This window comes from Rhodnius prolixus, unplaced genomic scaffold, assembly GCF_049639745.1.
Source record: "Rhodnius prolixus isolate KJV_2025 unplaced genomic scaffold, Rpr scaffold_1, whole genome shotgun sequence".
Classification (NCBI taxonomy): domain Eukaryota; kingdom Metazoa; phylum Arthropoda; class Insecta; order Hemiptera; family Reduviidae; genus Rhodnius; species Rhodnius prolixus.
In genome coordinates this window covers 52,977,437-52,995,053 of record NW_027411581.1, presented here as the reverse complement: position 1 = coordinate 52,995,053, position 17,617 = coordinate 52,977,437, and the positions used below count along the sequence as shown (strand labels likewise).

At 34.4% G+C, this 17,617-nt stretch overlaps 1 protein-coding gene and 1 long non-coding RNA gene across 2 annotated transcripts in view; one reads left to right on the top strand and one right to left on the bottom strand.

The window, feature by feature from the left end:
• Window positions 1-17,617, bottom strand: part of LOC141449775 (uncharacterized) — an 86,877-nt gene that overhangs the window by 10,374 nt on the left and 58,886 nt on the right. The window contains exon 2 of the mRNA XM_074119553.1: window positions 7,870-7,917. The gene's annotated coding sequence lies outside the window, so the exon portion shown is untranslated. The remainder of the gene's footprint in view (window positions 1-7,869; window positions 7,918-17,617) is intronic.
• On the top strand, window positions 9,635-16,551 carry LOC141449833 (uncharacterized). Its single transcript, XR_012455733.1, has 3 exons — window positions 9,635-10,166; window positions 12,935-13,111; window positions 15,355-16,551. It is a non-coding gene; the product is annotated as an uncharacterized lncRNA (long non-coding RNA).

Sequence of the window (17,617 nt, the reverse complement as noted above, 5' to 3'; positions counted from 1 at the left end):
CACCTCAGCAGTTGTGGTCGCAAAATTAATGGAAATAGGGTTCCAACTCGTTTCACATCCCCCCTATTCTCCAGACTTGGCTCCCTCGGACTACTATTTGTTCCCCAATATGAAGAAATGGCTGGCGGGAAAAAGATTTTATTCAAACGAGGAGGTGATTGCAGAAACGAATGGCTATTTTTCAGACTTGGACAAATCCTATTATTCGGAAGGGATCAAACAACTAGAGCAGCGTTGGACGAAGTGTATAAGCCTAAAAGGAGACTATGTTGAAAAATAAAAAAGGTTTACCCCAAAAAATTAAGTAGTTTTTATTTTTGCATGGACTTTTCAAACGACCTTCGTAAATCAATCTATTCAAACAATTACCGGACAAGGATATGATGGAACATATTACATACCTCCTCTTTCTCCAGGATCTTAGTTTTTCTCTTCAGTTGACGATTTCTACATACTACATTTTTTGAGAAGATTTTAAGGAAGTCTGGAATGTTTACATAAGAGCTGAAGTTAGATTCGAGCTTTCGAAAATACATGTGTCTAATAAATAATGTGTCTGAAAAATAGTTGTGAAAAATTAGTCTATATGTGCCAGCATTACGTAAAAATGAGAAATTGCGAGGAGTTGAAGTTCTATATTTTAATTAGGTGCCAGGAAAAGTTTTCCGATTTGCAACATTTCCTTCCAGACAAAGAGCGTGGAACCCTGATCTTTGGCTACAGTATATTGGGGAACAAAACGTGTTCCAAGTCCCAAATAAATAAATAAATGACGTATAACCTTCTAGGACAGGATATTAAATCGCATTAATAGCTGCATGTTGTCACAGTTCTTTGAACAAAACTTCGAAAAATTCATTAATACCATTTTTACTGTACTTTCCCATCTCGTATTACACCGTTTATTTCGATGACAGATAACTGCTAATTAAGAAATTAATTGTTACCTAAAAGTCCAACCAACTAGTACTAATAATTAGAGAATTACGGTTTGTCAACCGTTTGAAAAACAATGATAACTGTCTAATTGACTTAACTGTCATTAGGTACTGTAACGCTATTAAGACTTAATTATACTCAAGCAGTTTTATTGCATTCACTAGAGGAACCCAAACGTTGCAAAATAGAAACTTACAGACGTCAATTATGTTAATCTAAACTGTAAACAAATTATGTCATCTGTATGACCCACACAGATCGATTTGTAAAATACCAATTTTTTTGTACTCAAGAGACAAACAAAATATGAAAGAATTGCAAGCTTCTTGTAAGTTTACTTAAGGTGGTACTTCAAAATCTAAAATCGCAAGAACTTTCTTAGAAGTTAGAGAAAGTAAAATATATAAGATGAAAAACACAGACATAGTTGGGTGTAATTTTATGCAGAATAGTTTGCAAGAGAAAGACAGCGAATCTCACGTATGCGATTGTGAGAGCTATAAGATAAACAACTTTACCGGAACATAATGAGATAAATAAGAGAGCCGAGTGAGATAGAAACAACATCAGTATGTGTTGCAACAATCAGAGCGGAACTCTACGCCATTCTGCACATTCTCTGATACATCGTCATTTCTTCAGCAATATCGCCATCTCTCTCTCTCTCCCGCTCCTCTTGATGGATTCATATTACACACTCCTCCTCTTTCTCCAGTAGCTCAGTTTTCCTCTTCAGTTTACGATTTCTACATACTGAAGTTTAATTACGTTCGAATCTTCATGTTGATTCGTTGAAAATTTGATTGAGTAATCAGCACTGAACCAATTAGCCTCTATAACTTGCGTTACGTGTTACCCAATAGAATACAATTGAGTCCTGGTCCTTTCAGCGGTTCACTAGAACGATTTGATTCAAATATTACTTTTTTACTTACTGTTACTACTAATAAGAAAAAACGGTTCACGAGAAATATTGGTTTTAAGGCTCGCTTAACTGGTGTTTGTATGTATAATCATCCAACCTAACTCAAATACAAACAAAAATCCGCAGAAAATGCGAAGTTAGTATTTCGTTAAGACGCCAACAGAGGACACCATAATTAAGTTATGCTCAAAATCAGCCCACCAGAAGCACCCTTTTGATAAACAGATTTTCCAGTACTTTTAGACTTTCTCAAAACGGCACCCAGGTTGTTCTTGGATCTTCGTATATTCATTGTAGTCTTATGAGCTTAATAATTTTCTAAAATATCGCCAACTGAGAATTAGAATTCATTTCATTTGTACTTCTGTAATTATAGATTTCTCTTTTGCTTTGAACATTTTTCTTTTTTAAAAAAAATATATTGTTTTATGCATTTCCAGGGAAACCCTAACCACCAGGGGGCGCGGTTAGGGTAAGCTTCCCTCTTAAGGTTATATTTCCGCGTATTATACAGTTTTACAAACTCTGTAAAGTTGGCAAGAATTAAATAAACTCAAATATTTAAAGTTCAAAGAAATCTATGAGTTAGTAACATGAGAAAAGTTCCCATCATTCTAAACGTAGAAATATTCTAAAATTGTTCAACAACGGATGAATTAAACAAGGAATTAACAAGGGATGAATTACAACAAGAGATTAACAAGGGATGAATTATAACAAGAGATTAACAAGGGATGAATTACAACAAGAGATTATCAAGGGATGAATTATAACAAGAGATTAACAAGGGATGAATTATAACAAGAGATTAACAAGGGATGAATTACAACAAGAGATTAACAAGGGATGAATTATAACAAGAGATTAACAAGGGATGAATTATAACAAGAGATTAACAAGGGATGAATTATAACAAGAGATTAACAAGGGATGAATTATAACAAGAGATTAACAAGGGATGAATTATAACAAGAGATTAACAAGGGATGAATTATAACAAGAGATTAACAAGGGATGAATTATAACAAGAGATTAACAAGGGATGAATTGCAGTTGATGAAAAACGTTCCAAGTGCCACATATCCAGTTCTGTTTTGTGAAATGGCTGCAGTTTTCATTTTTTTTTTTTTTTTTTTAATTTTTATTTTTTGGCATTGGCTTCCGCCATACAGCCAGCATCGTCTAGGTGCTTATCACTAGAATATCACTCACTCTCCATTCTTACTTATAGATACATTCGCTTCACACATTCATCATTCTACTATATACCGCTATTTACATAAACTACTGCTAATGGATGGAGCAGCACTCTGTGCTCCTACCATCCTTCTACAAGCTTAACCAAAATTAAAATCACGTAATCCTTCTCTAAGCATTTTCTTCCATTCATACTAATTCGGCTATCGCTTTTAAATACATTCATATTTCATTGCTAGCTCTGCTATCGACTTAAGCACATAAATGTTGGTGGAGAATATAATGTCTTCGTAGCGAAATGGTGCATCTAAATACCTGTATATATCGTCAAACATGCGTTTCCTTTCTACCACATAACGTGGACATATCATTATTACATGTTTGAAATCCTCCTCCTCATTGCAATCTACGCAAAGAGGAGAGGACCTTTTGTTGATCCTGTGTAGATACGATCCGCACACCGCGTGGTTCGCTCTCAGCCTGCTTATTGTCGTAACAACCCATTTATTAGTGACAGTTCCCTTAAACCATGGGTGTCTAGGTAACTGATCTGCCATAGTTTTATAGAATCTACCTTTATCACCATTATTGTAATCTGTCTGCCATTTTTGTAGTGCTGCTTTTGCAATTATACCCTTGATATCGGTGTGTGGTAATTTATAATTAGCCATTTCCCCACTATTGGTGGCTTCCTTTGCAAGTGTATCAACAATTTCATTCTCTTTTATACCACAATGACCCCTTACCCACAAAAAATTAATGCAGACTCCCTTCTCTTTAAAAATGAAATAATTAATATTCCAAAACTTTATTATTTTCGCTTATATTAGGATCATAAAACAAAAATGTTTCGTAAGAAAAATCTCGATTTTTGATACATTTTTGATGATTTTATTTTAAATTATTTTTTCGGATAATTCATCAAATAATTACGAGAGAAAAATTGTTTAATAAAAACATTGTAATTTATTTAATTAATTTTAAAAAATAAATTGAAATTGGGCCATGTTTCTAAGCTTTACTCAAAATTCTTTAAATATAATAAATTTATTTTGAAGTAAAATAATTATTTGAGGTGCAATCTGTGTGTGCACAAAAGATTTTTTTGAATTAACCAGCCGATATACGAATAAATAATGCACAAATTTTTTGCACTAGCGCGTTTTTGACTTGAACGTTTGTTGTTATACTATAAACCATACGCGCGCGCATACACTGAAATGCAACGATTACTTTTGTAAATGTCAGGGAAAACTGCACTCAGTTAAGATAATCGTCGGTATAGGCTGATAACTGGTTTGGTCAGGAGGTCTAAAGTTATTTTATTTTCTGAAACAAAAAGGAATTTAAGTGGTTGGGTTCTTGGAATCATTTGTTGTTGCTGACGTTTTACTCTGCGATGATTGGCTCTAAGTACACTGATTTAGAGACGAGTAAAAATTACTGTTGGAAAGATTCCTTCTTTGTTACAATCAACTGAATTGTGGAACATGTTTATCGTGGGACGTTCGTACTTGATTAGCTTACTTTAAAAGAAATTTTACAACTTCAACCTCCTTTGTTGGATGAAGGTTGGAGTTTGTCAAAGTTTGAGTGGAAGACTCTTGTCTAGAACCAACTTTGAAGGTAGACAAAGAATCGAACTGATTACCTTCCACATATCAAATACAGTGACCATGTTAATCCCAGTTTTATTTCTGCCCGATTGTAGCAAAATCGATTGGAGACAATTTCCAATTACCGGCCTACAAGCAAGATACTCTCGTTACAAACCTCACTGGCCATCTCGGGACTATGACTTCTTTCTGGGAGAAGCCTCCTGAAGGCAGGCAGTTTATCCCTTTCTCTAGGAAAAAAGGACTCCTCAGCAATCTGTCAGTGCGTGAATGAGTTTACTTCATGAAGAAGGTTCTTCAATAAATTACTTTTTTTTAAAAAAATGTTGGACTCCATTTACCTTTTTGCTGTTAATAAAACTTATTATGACAGACTGTGTGCGAACCTACCATTCTGTTATGATGACATTAATTACACATTAAGGTCTTCTAGACCGACTGAGAAAGTGCAAGTCATTTCTCTGTCTCTTTCTCTCTGACCAGGTCGACAATAAAAAGCTTGAAAATAAATAAAAACTCACAAAGTTAGGTATGTGAGTTAGAGATGAACGTATATCTGCAATGTCATTAAATAAAACCACCTTTGGAAGCCGTTTTAGATGATGCTGTAAGTATAAACAATAATATAAACTCATAGCTTGAAATATTTACACCGAATAATAAATCTCTTTGTCAGTGTTTTTGTCAACATTGGGAGTTTTGATGGACTAAAAAAAAGTAGTGTTTCTCACAAGATCCCAAGTCTTTCATATTTGGTACCAGAAGAGCCTACTGCTGCGAGGTGACAATGAAATAGCCAAACTAATTCAATAAAACCAAAATTCAAATGTATATCTGAAAAACAGTAATATATGTACTGAAATGACCTGCACATAATGATTCTAGAGAAACATAGCTAGTTACTCAATTTTAGAGTAGTATTTCCGTTTTTTAATACAGTAACGTAACACTAAGCTCGCTAAAGCCTTGAAATTAATCATCGCCCATTCTCAGAGGTTTACAATCATCATCTTGTTTAGAACCACTGATCTAAAGTATTCGGAGGAACTTGTAAATTGTTTCGAGTAATGGTCTTATTACTCTGATGATTGTCACTAACAGTTCTTTAGTCGATCGTAAATTTTGTTCTTTTTGTAAATTTTTCTGTATCTTTCTGTAAAATATGTGAAGATGAGATTTAGGATGGAGGTCCTCTGTCTCAGTAATATGATAGAGGACTTCTAGGTGTGCTCGGGTATGCCGAGTTGTACAGGGCAGTGAGAAACCGGGCGAGCTGGCACCGCTAGCACTCTCGTTCTGTAGTTCCGAGCCTTCGATAGTCGTCTCGAAGCAATTTTGGGACGGTGTGTTTAAGGATGGACGTTCACTGGACTCACTAACATGAAAATTGAAGGTCTGCTGATATGACAGCATACTCGTGGGAGACCAATCATTTGCTCTAAGCAGGAAGTACAGCGAGTCCTGAGCTCAGTAATTGTGATGAGGGAGTTGGACAAAATGGCGTACCACACTATTTGAAGTCTAGGGTGTGGTGTAAGCGCAAGTTCAGGAATATCTTACGATAACTTAGACAGACCGGAAGGCTAAAAAAAGATCCTTAGATTTTTGAGGGCTTTGCTTGACGCTAGAGGATAATGGTTTATCAGTTTCAGAACCCATGCCGATCGGGCACCCAACAGTTAATCAGAACTTTCTTAATTCACAATTATCTTTGTGAAACTGTATTATTATTCTAAATGCAGCTTTTAATTAATTATAAAAACTGAATATTAAATAAATTATTTAAAGAACGTAGCATTTAGAACACCATTCACTACAGTTAAAATAAACTTTCTTTCCACCATTGAATATTCAATTTGAAAACGTCCACTCTTGTAACTAATGTTTAAAGTTTCACTTGAAGTTAACATTCTTTGGTTAATAGTTTTGATAAGACTAACGTTCAAACTAAATAGTTGCGTTAAGTGTGGTGTTACTCTGACTATATCGTAATACTTTCTCTTGCAATAGTTTAGTGGCCGAACACTTTAATGAGTACAGTTCTAATCTAAACAATCATTATTCTTCCTCTCCTTCTTTACTTTCTCTTACTTCATAAAAGGAAATTGCACCCTGATGTTGCATTTTTAAAATTCGACATTACACTGATGTTTAAAATAAAATTAACATATGCCCTAACTCATGCATATTCTACGAACTTCGAATATTTGAAACATATTTAATTCTTACCAACAAACGGTTAGTAAAACCGTACATTACACTGACGATACACTTTAGAGGGATGTCTACCACTATAACCCCGTAGAGATGCTCCATATTAGAGAATATCTAATTAAAATGCAAATTTAAGATAAATCTTTGATTTTTCGTTCTTGAGCTAGGCCGAAATGGCAGAAACACTTTTAGCGTTTAGGAGACCTCAAGATATGTACTATATCCGATGTAAACTTAGCTTCAGCATTTGGTCAGATCGCAACGCTTTCCTGTATCTATATTAAGGGAAAGTGAATATGTTGGAATTTTATCCATTCTTATACTTTTATAATAAGATCAAATATCTTAAAAAAATACTTACATTCAGTCTGTGAACAATGTGTACTTTCACCTTAATTTTATTCAAAAGATAATTAATAAACTCTGTTTATGCTAATTAAACATTTACATGTTATTACGAAACAATTAGGCGTAAAATTTATCGAGGGCAGCTTCCTCACTTTCTTCTTTTTTCGAAAGAATGAAGGGATTTCGCTGGAAGAAAATTAGACTGCTTTTTTCAACGTTGAAACGATTGTTTACTGTCTGCTTCCCCTTTATGAATAAGCAGGATTTAGTAAGTAATTTAAGAACTTCTATTTTTCAACAAAATATACGTAATTTTAGCCGCCAAGGTAGCCGAGCGGTTAAAGGCGAGCCCCGTAAAGCCAAACACAGTCACCACTGCCATTTTGTTTTTCTTTAAAAGTTGATTTTATAGTGCAACCCATACTCTGTATCCCTATTTTCCCAATCACATGGTTTCTAGAATGTCCTGGGGTGAAGCTCAAAACATCTGGGCACCCTTCCGATTTTCAAACAACACATACTACCACTAACACTAGCACTTGGTTGCAGCTACATGGAATACCAGTGATTTGGAATGAGCTTGGTCACACTAAATGACAATAAATAATTCATTTAAAGAATTTTAAATACCTTAATGAATGTGCGCTTGTCTCAGTTGGCCACATCTCCGTCCAAAATCTGAAATTGTAATTAATAAATATAAGTAAATAGGATATTTAATAAATAAATAAGTTAATCAAGGAAGCGCTGGAACGTGGCTGAGCGATTAGGGCGCAGAGATCACGGCTTCTTCGGCAGTTGGCTAATCTTAAGCTTTTCCTTCTTCCTGAGAGCTTCTTGAGCCCTTAAGAAACGCACAATTACAATTACAATTGTAGGCTATTCTCTCTTCCTTGTTCAAAAGAAAGTTTTGAAATCGGGCAGATTCTCAATTCACTGAGAATTCAAGTTTCGAAGACATCTGATTAATAAAAAGTAATTTTTACCAAATGATCTGTAAATGTTTGTGCGTCTCTACATGTCAGCTAAGTGCGGTCAGCTATCTGCGGTTAGCTAAACTAAAAAGCGGAAAATAGTAGAAAGTTCAAATTCATTTTATTCCGCTTTAGATTTACAATTTCTATTTGAAATGTTTTTCTAAGAACATAAGATTTAATGGTACTTCATCTGTGGCTTATCTCCAGAATGAAATTTTAATGGAAATAATAGATTTTCTCACTTGTAAACCATTAACGTGGGTACATGCGTGTCCTAAGTCCAAACTTGAAGAAAATTGTGAGAATTTAGAATTTCCCTGAGAATGCTGTCAGATTTCAGCGTTTTTCAGCGAAAACCGGCAAGCTGGTTTCTTCAGTAACTTGTAACTGATCAAATAAAAGTGTCGCTTGAAACTATTATCAGAAAAATCGATTTCAGAGCAATTATAGCGGAGGGAGGGAGATAATATTTACCTTTAATGTACCATTTCACAGAATTATAAAGATCTATGTAACCTTAAGTAGTAATACGATATACTCAGCAATAAAGTGTGATAACCTACGTCTTTGGTTTAAAATTCTGTTAATAAATGTGAAGACTAATTTAGACTTTTGCAGTTTATTTTTTTAACGCTTTTCATCATTCAAATCACATTTCATTAATTCACAATCCTCTATCTTGTTTTTATTTTAACAGATATTCCCAAAAGGAACTTGTAGTCAAGTGTGCAAGTGAGAAGTCAGGTATAGAGGAAGTACAATTATATATACCTGATGGCCAAAGTAGTTTGTGCTCTCTGAAATCAACTAAAACTTGGACGTAATTCGACACAGATACGGTGGGAACAAGGTAAACGCATCCTGACTTAATAGTCCATGTCAGTTGGAGACCGATAGGATCCCAGTAAGAGAAAGTAAGTGAGGTGAGGAACCCCATGTTAGACTTAAAGAATACATCCTCCGGTTCATCACACCAGATGTCGTTATTTCTCAGTTGTCTTTGAAGAGCACATGATTAGATGTCTGTGAACATACACCTCTGACAAATGATGTTTTTTTTTTTTTTTTTCTACTTACACAAACTACAGATAGTTAACCGGAAACTACTAGCAATGTGACGAATTACAAAATTTAAATTTCTTTCGCCGGAAGTGTGCGTTGCAGGGTGCCCTGAGTTGGGAAAAAGGATCTTTTATAAACTTGCTATACCCTCATTAACTTCCGTTTAAGGAGGTATGTACTTATATTCGGTACATTTTGCTGGGTATGAGTAACTTTCAAGATAATATTTAAAATCAAGACTAAGGAATAAAGATGAATGTCTAGTGGTGGATGGGACTAATGCCAGCTAGCGGTGGCCAAGTTTGATCGTGTAAGAAGTCTTTTATTGCTGCGTTAACTCTGGGAGCCACCAGAGTCTTGGAGCGGATGAAAGTGAGACGGGATTGACTATTCTGTCCCAATATGAATGCCCTATGAATAGTAAAAATAGATATTTACTTAAATATTATTACTTGTAAGTTATATTGTAACATTTATCTGTTGCTTTACGCTCATGAGGAAAGTTGCGAATTTAAATTTTATTATTGCAATGGCTGTGGCCTCGTAGTAAAAAAAATACTAATCTGTGAGAATGCCAAAATTAAACCTTCTAAACTCGCATTAAGTTGCTAAATTTTAGACTAAATTAACTAATTGTTTCCAATATCAACAATCATTTTTCATCAGACTGGTGCTGCTGAATCTATTGGCAATTAAGAGAAAAATAGAATTAAACAAGGTGGTGGGAAGAGTTGTGCGCCATAGTCACCAAGTTAGAATTTCATTTCCACTGTGTTCACTGCAGCAATAAAGATAATAATTAGGTGGTCTGTAAAAGGTTGTAATTACCTGATGATTACCTGCTCCGAGCTACGTCGGCATAGTTCACCTTGAGAGCAACAATTTTAGGTATTTCCATGTTTTTTTTTTGTTTTTGTTGTTTTTTTTCCGGTATCACCATGAATATAAAAGGCGCTCTATATTTAAATCATTTATTTATTTTTTATTATTTTTTTTAAATTTATTTAGTAATTTACAATCTTGATAAATATATACAATAAGTAAATGGGAGGTACATAAGATGAATAGATGCGTGGAAAGCAGGAGGAAACTACCCAGTGGCACCACTCTCTACAGAATACGAGGGTCGTTTGAAAAGTCCGTGCAAAAATAAAAACTACTTAATTTTTTGGGGTAAACCTTTTTTATTTTTCAACGTAGTCTCCTTTTAGGCTTATACACTTCGTCCAACGCTGCTCTAGTTTGTTGATCCCTTCCGAATAATAGGATTTGTCCAAGTCTGAAAAATAGCCATTCGTTTCTGCAATCACCTCCTCGTTTGAATAAAATCTTTTTCCCGCCAGCCATTTCTTCATATTGGGGAACAAATAGTAGTCCGAGGGAGCCAAGTCTGGAGAATAGGGGGGATGTGAAACGAGTTGGAATCCTATTTCCATTAATTTTGCGACCACAACAGCTGAGGTGTGAGCTGGTGCGTTGTCGTGATGGAAAAGGACTTTTTTGTGGGCCAATCGTGGGCGTTTTTCTTGTAGCTCGGTTTTTAAACGGTCCAATAACGATGAATAATATGCACCTGTAATAGTTTTACCCTTTTCCAGGTAGTCGATGAGGATTATTCCTTGCGAATCCCAAAAGACAGTCGCCATAATCTTTCCGGCCGAAGGAACGGTCTTCGCCTTTTTTGGCGCAGATTCCCCCTTGGTAACCCATTGTTTAGATTGTTCTTTGGTCTCAGGAGTGTAGTGATGTATCCATGTTTCATCCACAGTGACGAAACGACGCTTAAAGTCATGCGGATTCTTCTGGAACAGCTGCAAACCGTCCTTGCAATACTTCACACGATTTCGTTTATGGTCAAGCGTGAGAAAATCACTCGACTTCCTCGATTCAAACGAATGCCAAACACAAAGAAATAGACCGATCTGGCTGAAACTTGGTGTGTGTTCTTCCAAGAGATGCTACTAACTAAACATAACCTCGATACGCGCCAGTAGTGCTATCTCTCTGACTTTGCACGGACTTTTCAAACGACCCTCGTATGGATGACAATGATGATTACGATCTTAAGATTGCAAGGAAGTAGCAGGGCCAATGACGATTCAGTCGGCAAAGAGGATTGGCAGGGATGATAGACGAGGCGAATGACAGCACAAGTGGATTTGAATAAGTAGAGAGAGTAGTATAATACTTCTGATATTTCGTCTTGACGAGTTGGTTGTACGAGTGAAATGTTGAGGTCGTTGTGTAGAGTGAGGTTAGTTACGTAGAAAGGAGCTTCAATTTTATCTGTCGGAGTAGTTTTGACTGAAATGTTTGTACTGCCCGTATGTTTGTAGATTTGGATGAATACCACAGCTCTAAGTCCACATAGATGAATTAAAAGATAAAAGATGTCTGGTGAATTTAAAAACTTTAGTAAAAAGACTGCCCTGGAAAATTAACTCAGTAAAATTGCATTGAAAATAATTTTATTATTATTTTTTTTTTTTTTTTTTTATGGTTTAGGGCGCGTCAACATCTTAGGTTATTGGCGCCCGGAGCTTTTTTCAGTGCACTGCCGGCCTCCGGTCAGTGTTCTCTCGTTACAGACAACACTGTACATCACCGGACAGTGAGCTGTAAGAAGCTCCTAGGAAGAGAAAATCTAAGGGTCAGCTGCTGGATTCGAACCCGGGACCTCCGCGTGGGAGTCCAGTATGCTAACCTCATAGCTAATCCCTTCCCTTATTATTATTATTATTATTATTATTATTATTATTGCTTGTAACATACTGAATCGTGACAGAGTGAATACATATCAGTCTTATCAATTTCAGTCTTACATTTGGTCTGTTTTCGCTAAGCATTCGATCGATCACAAAGCTAGGTCAACTCAATTATTTAAAACGCATGACAGTTGACTTTTTTTTTTTAAAAAAAAAGTGGTAACAGGTTAATTTAAGATAATGTAAAATTTACAAAATATTGAAGTATAACGGAAATATTTTATCGAAACCTTCGAGCATTGTTAATAAATTAGCTTAAGCCCTGAAGAAAACCTAGAATCTGAGTCGAAAGCTTCTCAAAAAGCAAAGAAAGAGGTCCTTAGATCAATGATAATTTCTTGTCCATCTAATAACTATCAATCAATCGCCATAAAAGATAAATAGTAAACCATGATCAATCGTAATAACGAACTTTCTTGAGTTTCCTTCGGTTCAATCAGCTTTTTTGTCTTTCTAATTACGAAGTAGAAATAAATGTGCGCGGAGACACGGCATGGAGACTACTTATTACAAAAACTACTCTATTTTCCCTTTCTCATGAAGTCTAGCAATAAAAATTGTAATAAAGAGAATGCAAATGATTTTATTACTCAATGGTCCTTACTCACACACAGAGCAAAGGAGAGAAAGTTCAAAGACAGCAAAAGAGAATGGGCCAATCCAGGAAATATATAGTAATCTTTACATTATAATAATATTTCAATTTTCGCACGATTTTCTTCGTTTATACATTTTTTCCAACTTTATGTGATATTTCTATTGTTACAATACCTACAAAAAAAAATAATATTTCACCTCTTATTCTTAGTGAAGGTAGGGTTTAAATGATAGAAGATAATTAGTTTTTGTTTTATTTTATTTCTTAATATTCTTAATTTTGTTTTGATGCAGCACGTAGAAACGCTTCTGAGAGTGAGGAAAAAGAAACGCGTAGGGCAAAAAGAATTAAACTAGGAGAGATTAAACACATAAAGATCTAAGCTCAGAATTACAAGAACGAACATGAATAAAATCGCGAAACGAACATTAATCCAATAATCGAAATCAATGAAGATGGCTCTCGTTGTTGTAAGTACTTAGATTAACTCGCTGTTTATACGCTATTTCAGAAGCCATAAGACTAGAGCGATTATTAATAATTGCACTCTTATTTTGTAGATGTTCATTCAATTATTGTTTATACTGCGTTGATTTCGGCGTTGGATTATTATGTACATTAGTCTAGCTGAAAGCTAAAGCTTACAATTCATTAAATTAATGTCTATCTCCGTTTATGTTTATCTGCGACTCAAAAACAAGGACGAGTTCATGACTCATAAAAAGAAAAACAGATCGAATCAAAGTAAGGCCAACTATCCAGCATGTGCCACTTCATCTAACTCGTAAATTTTATATCCATCCCATTAGGACTCATCTTTAACAGAGCTTTGTACTTCTTAGAGATCTTTCTTTAACTAAGAAAAATTGGCTAACAGCTTCCAGCTAGCCTCAAATGCTTATACAGAACACTTAGGGCAAGCAGCTGTTGTTGGGTTTACAATAATTTGGGTTTAGCGTTACCTATATGCGCACACCGTATTCACTGACACACATTACTCACAAACATTAGAGAAAAATAAAATCCGTTAATTCAAATTAATTGAATATTATATTAAATAATATTAATGAATTGTAATGGAGAAGTAAAAATGTCAAATTAAAAAAGCAATGATAAAAACAGTTTATAAATTAATAAAATAAGAATGGGCTTGACCGTTAGTGGGCGTAGTCCCACGCATTTTTGAAAAAGTAAAAGTGGTAATAGGAGAGGGGAAAAAAAACTCGAGTAAATAAATAAAAATAAAATAAAATAGAGCATTAGCTGTGAGGTTACATAACTGGACAGTATTTTGGGCGGCATGACTGTTATGGGGGTCGATTTGACTTCACAATTCTACTCGCTTCCTGCTATGTGAGTTTGCACATGTCTTTTTGGGTCTTGACTTTATTTGGAGGCCACTTTCACATAACTCTATCTTTGGCCACTATGTATTTATTTGTGGTTATTTTTTTTTATGGTTAAATAACTGTATTTGTATTAAGTACATTAGAAAACAAGTATGTAGAAAAAGAATGAGCGAATTTCCCTAAATTTTGGAATTTCAATAAGACAAAATCTTTAATACAAATACTATAAAAATACTGTCCGTATTCACTAAATTACTGCTAAGACTTAGGCTGCTAATCAGTAACAAAGATGCCTGGAGTCTAGCAGATGGAATTTCAAATTATCTTGGAGAAAAGAAGGTTTTTTAGAAAGTATTGTTCATTGTTTTTTGAAGACTATTTCTTTAATCTAGAAGGTAGAATGAATAATGAATTTCAGTCATGATTATTTTATTATTTTGCCCAAATTGGCTTTATTCTTTCTTCCTTCTAAAACAAGGACGTCTCAAACATTTCCGCAACTGTTCAAAAAAAAATCGATCCCCCTAATTTCAAACAATCGCATACCTTTAACTTGCTGCAGCTTTTTACAAAGTAATTGATGGACGTTCTTCTACTGAACGATCAGTAGAACTTCATAACTAGATGATGAAATAGGAACGCCATGAATTTAAGTTAAAAACAAACCATAAGTTGCTGGTTATAAAGAGTGTTCGCGAACATATTTACCAATGTTCGTTCACCCACTAATACATTCACTTAGAATATTTACTAAAAATACTTTCTCAAACTCAAAGGACCTCAAAACGGTATACTGGTGATAACTCAATATCGAACCTCTGACATTATCACAAACTTTATTCTCTTATCTATTAAGACAGAATAGAAATAAGTAAACTTTGTTTTAGTTAGTAAAAATGCAATGTTAAGATTTTTTTGTTTTTGTTTTCAGAATTAAAAATAATTTAGAATAAGTGGCGTTGTTTCACACCTTCTTCTTGACTTGTTTTCTTTGTTTAGTTTTGTTTCTTTATTATCTAGACAAGAGGGAACATCCCGTGCGTGTTCTAGAAGAAGCTCCCCTACTGAGATAATTAGGAACTTAATCGTGAACTAAATTTTGATTCAGCTGACAACCTCTTTCTTCAGCCCGGTAATTACTTTCAGACTGAAAGGATTTGCACACAATGAAAACAAAGAAAAAGAACTACGATCGAAAAGCTCTTTTTTTTTGCATGAAAAACATCACAGACACACAAACACACTGTCAATAAACTGTATACAGACTTAACATACATTTACAAACATACGAAATACTCAAGACTAGATTGATCACCTAAAAAGTGAATAAAACCAAATAATTAAACGTTTTCTACTTCTTGCAGGATCTAGAAGGAGAATAGTTGGTCTCCATACTCCGGAGATACCACATCCGACACACAGATTGAAGGCTTAGAGTGGTTAGTCCTTGAATAAGAAGACTCTGAGAATCACGTTTTATATACCAATCATTCAGGGATATGAAGAATGTTACCATGTATTCTAAAAATTAGTTGGCACTTCAAGTAAATGTGTTTTTTTAAATAGATTTTTTAAAAAATATATACATTTGATTGTTATGATTTCATATACCTAGGTATATTACATATACTGTATTAATACGTAAACAGAAAAATCCCATCTGAAAAAATCTAAACGAATTACCGAGTTCAAGCTTTCGTTTTTGTGTGATCTCTAATCTTTTTCGAAACGTACAATTTCCGTCCTAATTTCAGAAATTCGACAATATCTCAATACTTATAAGAAGATAGAAAGAAATAAAGAAATATTTGACAATATCTCTTGATTGAACTATGGTTTACTCTAACGTTTGACAATACCGAGTCTGGGCGATGTAGCGACAAGGAACATACTACTGGCCTACATCCTCTAATGATACATCTATAGTTCGGTGCATTGGCTATCCGGCATTTCTAAAATTTATTTAATTAGATTTAATCCCATAAATTTGGATAAATGGTGAGTTCCAGTTGGTAGGAAATCATTCAGAATAACAGTAACATATTATTTATTTAAAAGCCATAAAAGCAAACATTTATATTTTAAACAGAATGCAAAAAAAACACCTTTGCACAGGAATGTAACGATGTATTTAGTACCTTCACAACAAAAAACAAATTGAAACAGTCTGAATCAAACACACAGATCTTGGCTAAAAAAAAATTGTTTTAAATTGTTTTTATGCCTTCTAAATGGCTGAAAGCTCTTGAATCAATATCCAACTGTTAACAACTTCATGTATCCGCCAAAATTTTAAGTTGTATGAATGTTCCGCGTTTCCAATGAAGTTGATAGAACTGAGTTCATTGTCTTACTTATTCTTGTACCAACACCAATTTCTTCTTTTATGAGTTAGCATCTTGTATCACTCTTTAATACAAAAAAAAATTGTGAAAATTGAACAAGTTGGTGTACTGATAACAACTGAAAGTCACGCAAAAACGGCACGCAGTGGTCTATACCAGCCACTAGCAGTTGCAGAAGTTAAACTCCAAATTATAGACTCGGGAACGCTTCTACTGGACGAGAAGTCATTCAGAAATGAACCTATTTTCAGATTTGGCTCTGATATGGGAGATATAATGCTCCCAAGCCTGTTTGACGGAGGATAGTTTTTTTTGTCACACAATAACAATAAAGGACATATATCCTCTTTATAATTGTATTGTAATTGCCATCACTTCCAGGACAAGAACCTGTTGATGACCAACTTCTCCTAGAGGTAGTTAACTATTCACTGAACATCTAAACAAACAACTATAGAGTGACATACTTATAACTAACTATCCTTACATACAAATCACACCCAGCCCTCATGACATACTTTATGACAATGACTGCAGATACGCAGTTCCTTTATTTGCGTTTCAATACAACTTGATTACTTATAGTTTGTTGTCTTTCAGTTCATAAATACTTCAACCGGTAATGAGATGTTGTTTGTATTTTAGCACACTCCTGTTAACAAACAAAATATTGCAAACCAAGTAGTGATGTTGAGTTTTAAACAATGTGCGTCCATCTTTTAGGAACAAAACAACAACAACAACAAAAAAAACCTCGAATGAAGTGCAAATGATAGCATAAATGAACATTGAGCCCATATCTTAAGACGTGCTTATCTCAATAAAACTACACAGGAAGGAGAAAACTATTAGCAACACTAAACAAGCGGATTTCGCCAGCGTTTTGGGAGCCGTTATCAAAACTTAAAACGATAACCCGGTCTTGCTAGTAGGCTGTATTGCTATTAGAGAACAACTTTCACTTCTCTCACACTCATTGTAGTTTTTAGATAGCAGGCAGCCTTATGCCAATAAGCTTAAAAAATAGCAGAACGATAAATAACCAAGAAAACAAATTTTAAACTTTGTTTTCAATAAAATGTCAAAATTCCATATTTTTCTGTTTTCGTTTTCTTCAGGAATGTAAACAACTTATGAAAATAAATATATTAAGTGCTTAGTTTGATAACTTATAAATAAAAATGAAGAAATTCGAAAGTAAATTGTAATTATGGTTTTCATAGAGATAATTAGCAATAAAGAAATGGCCAATCATTTTTTTTTTGGTAAATTTAAGTTGCAT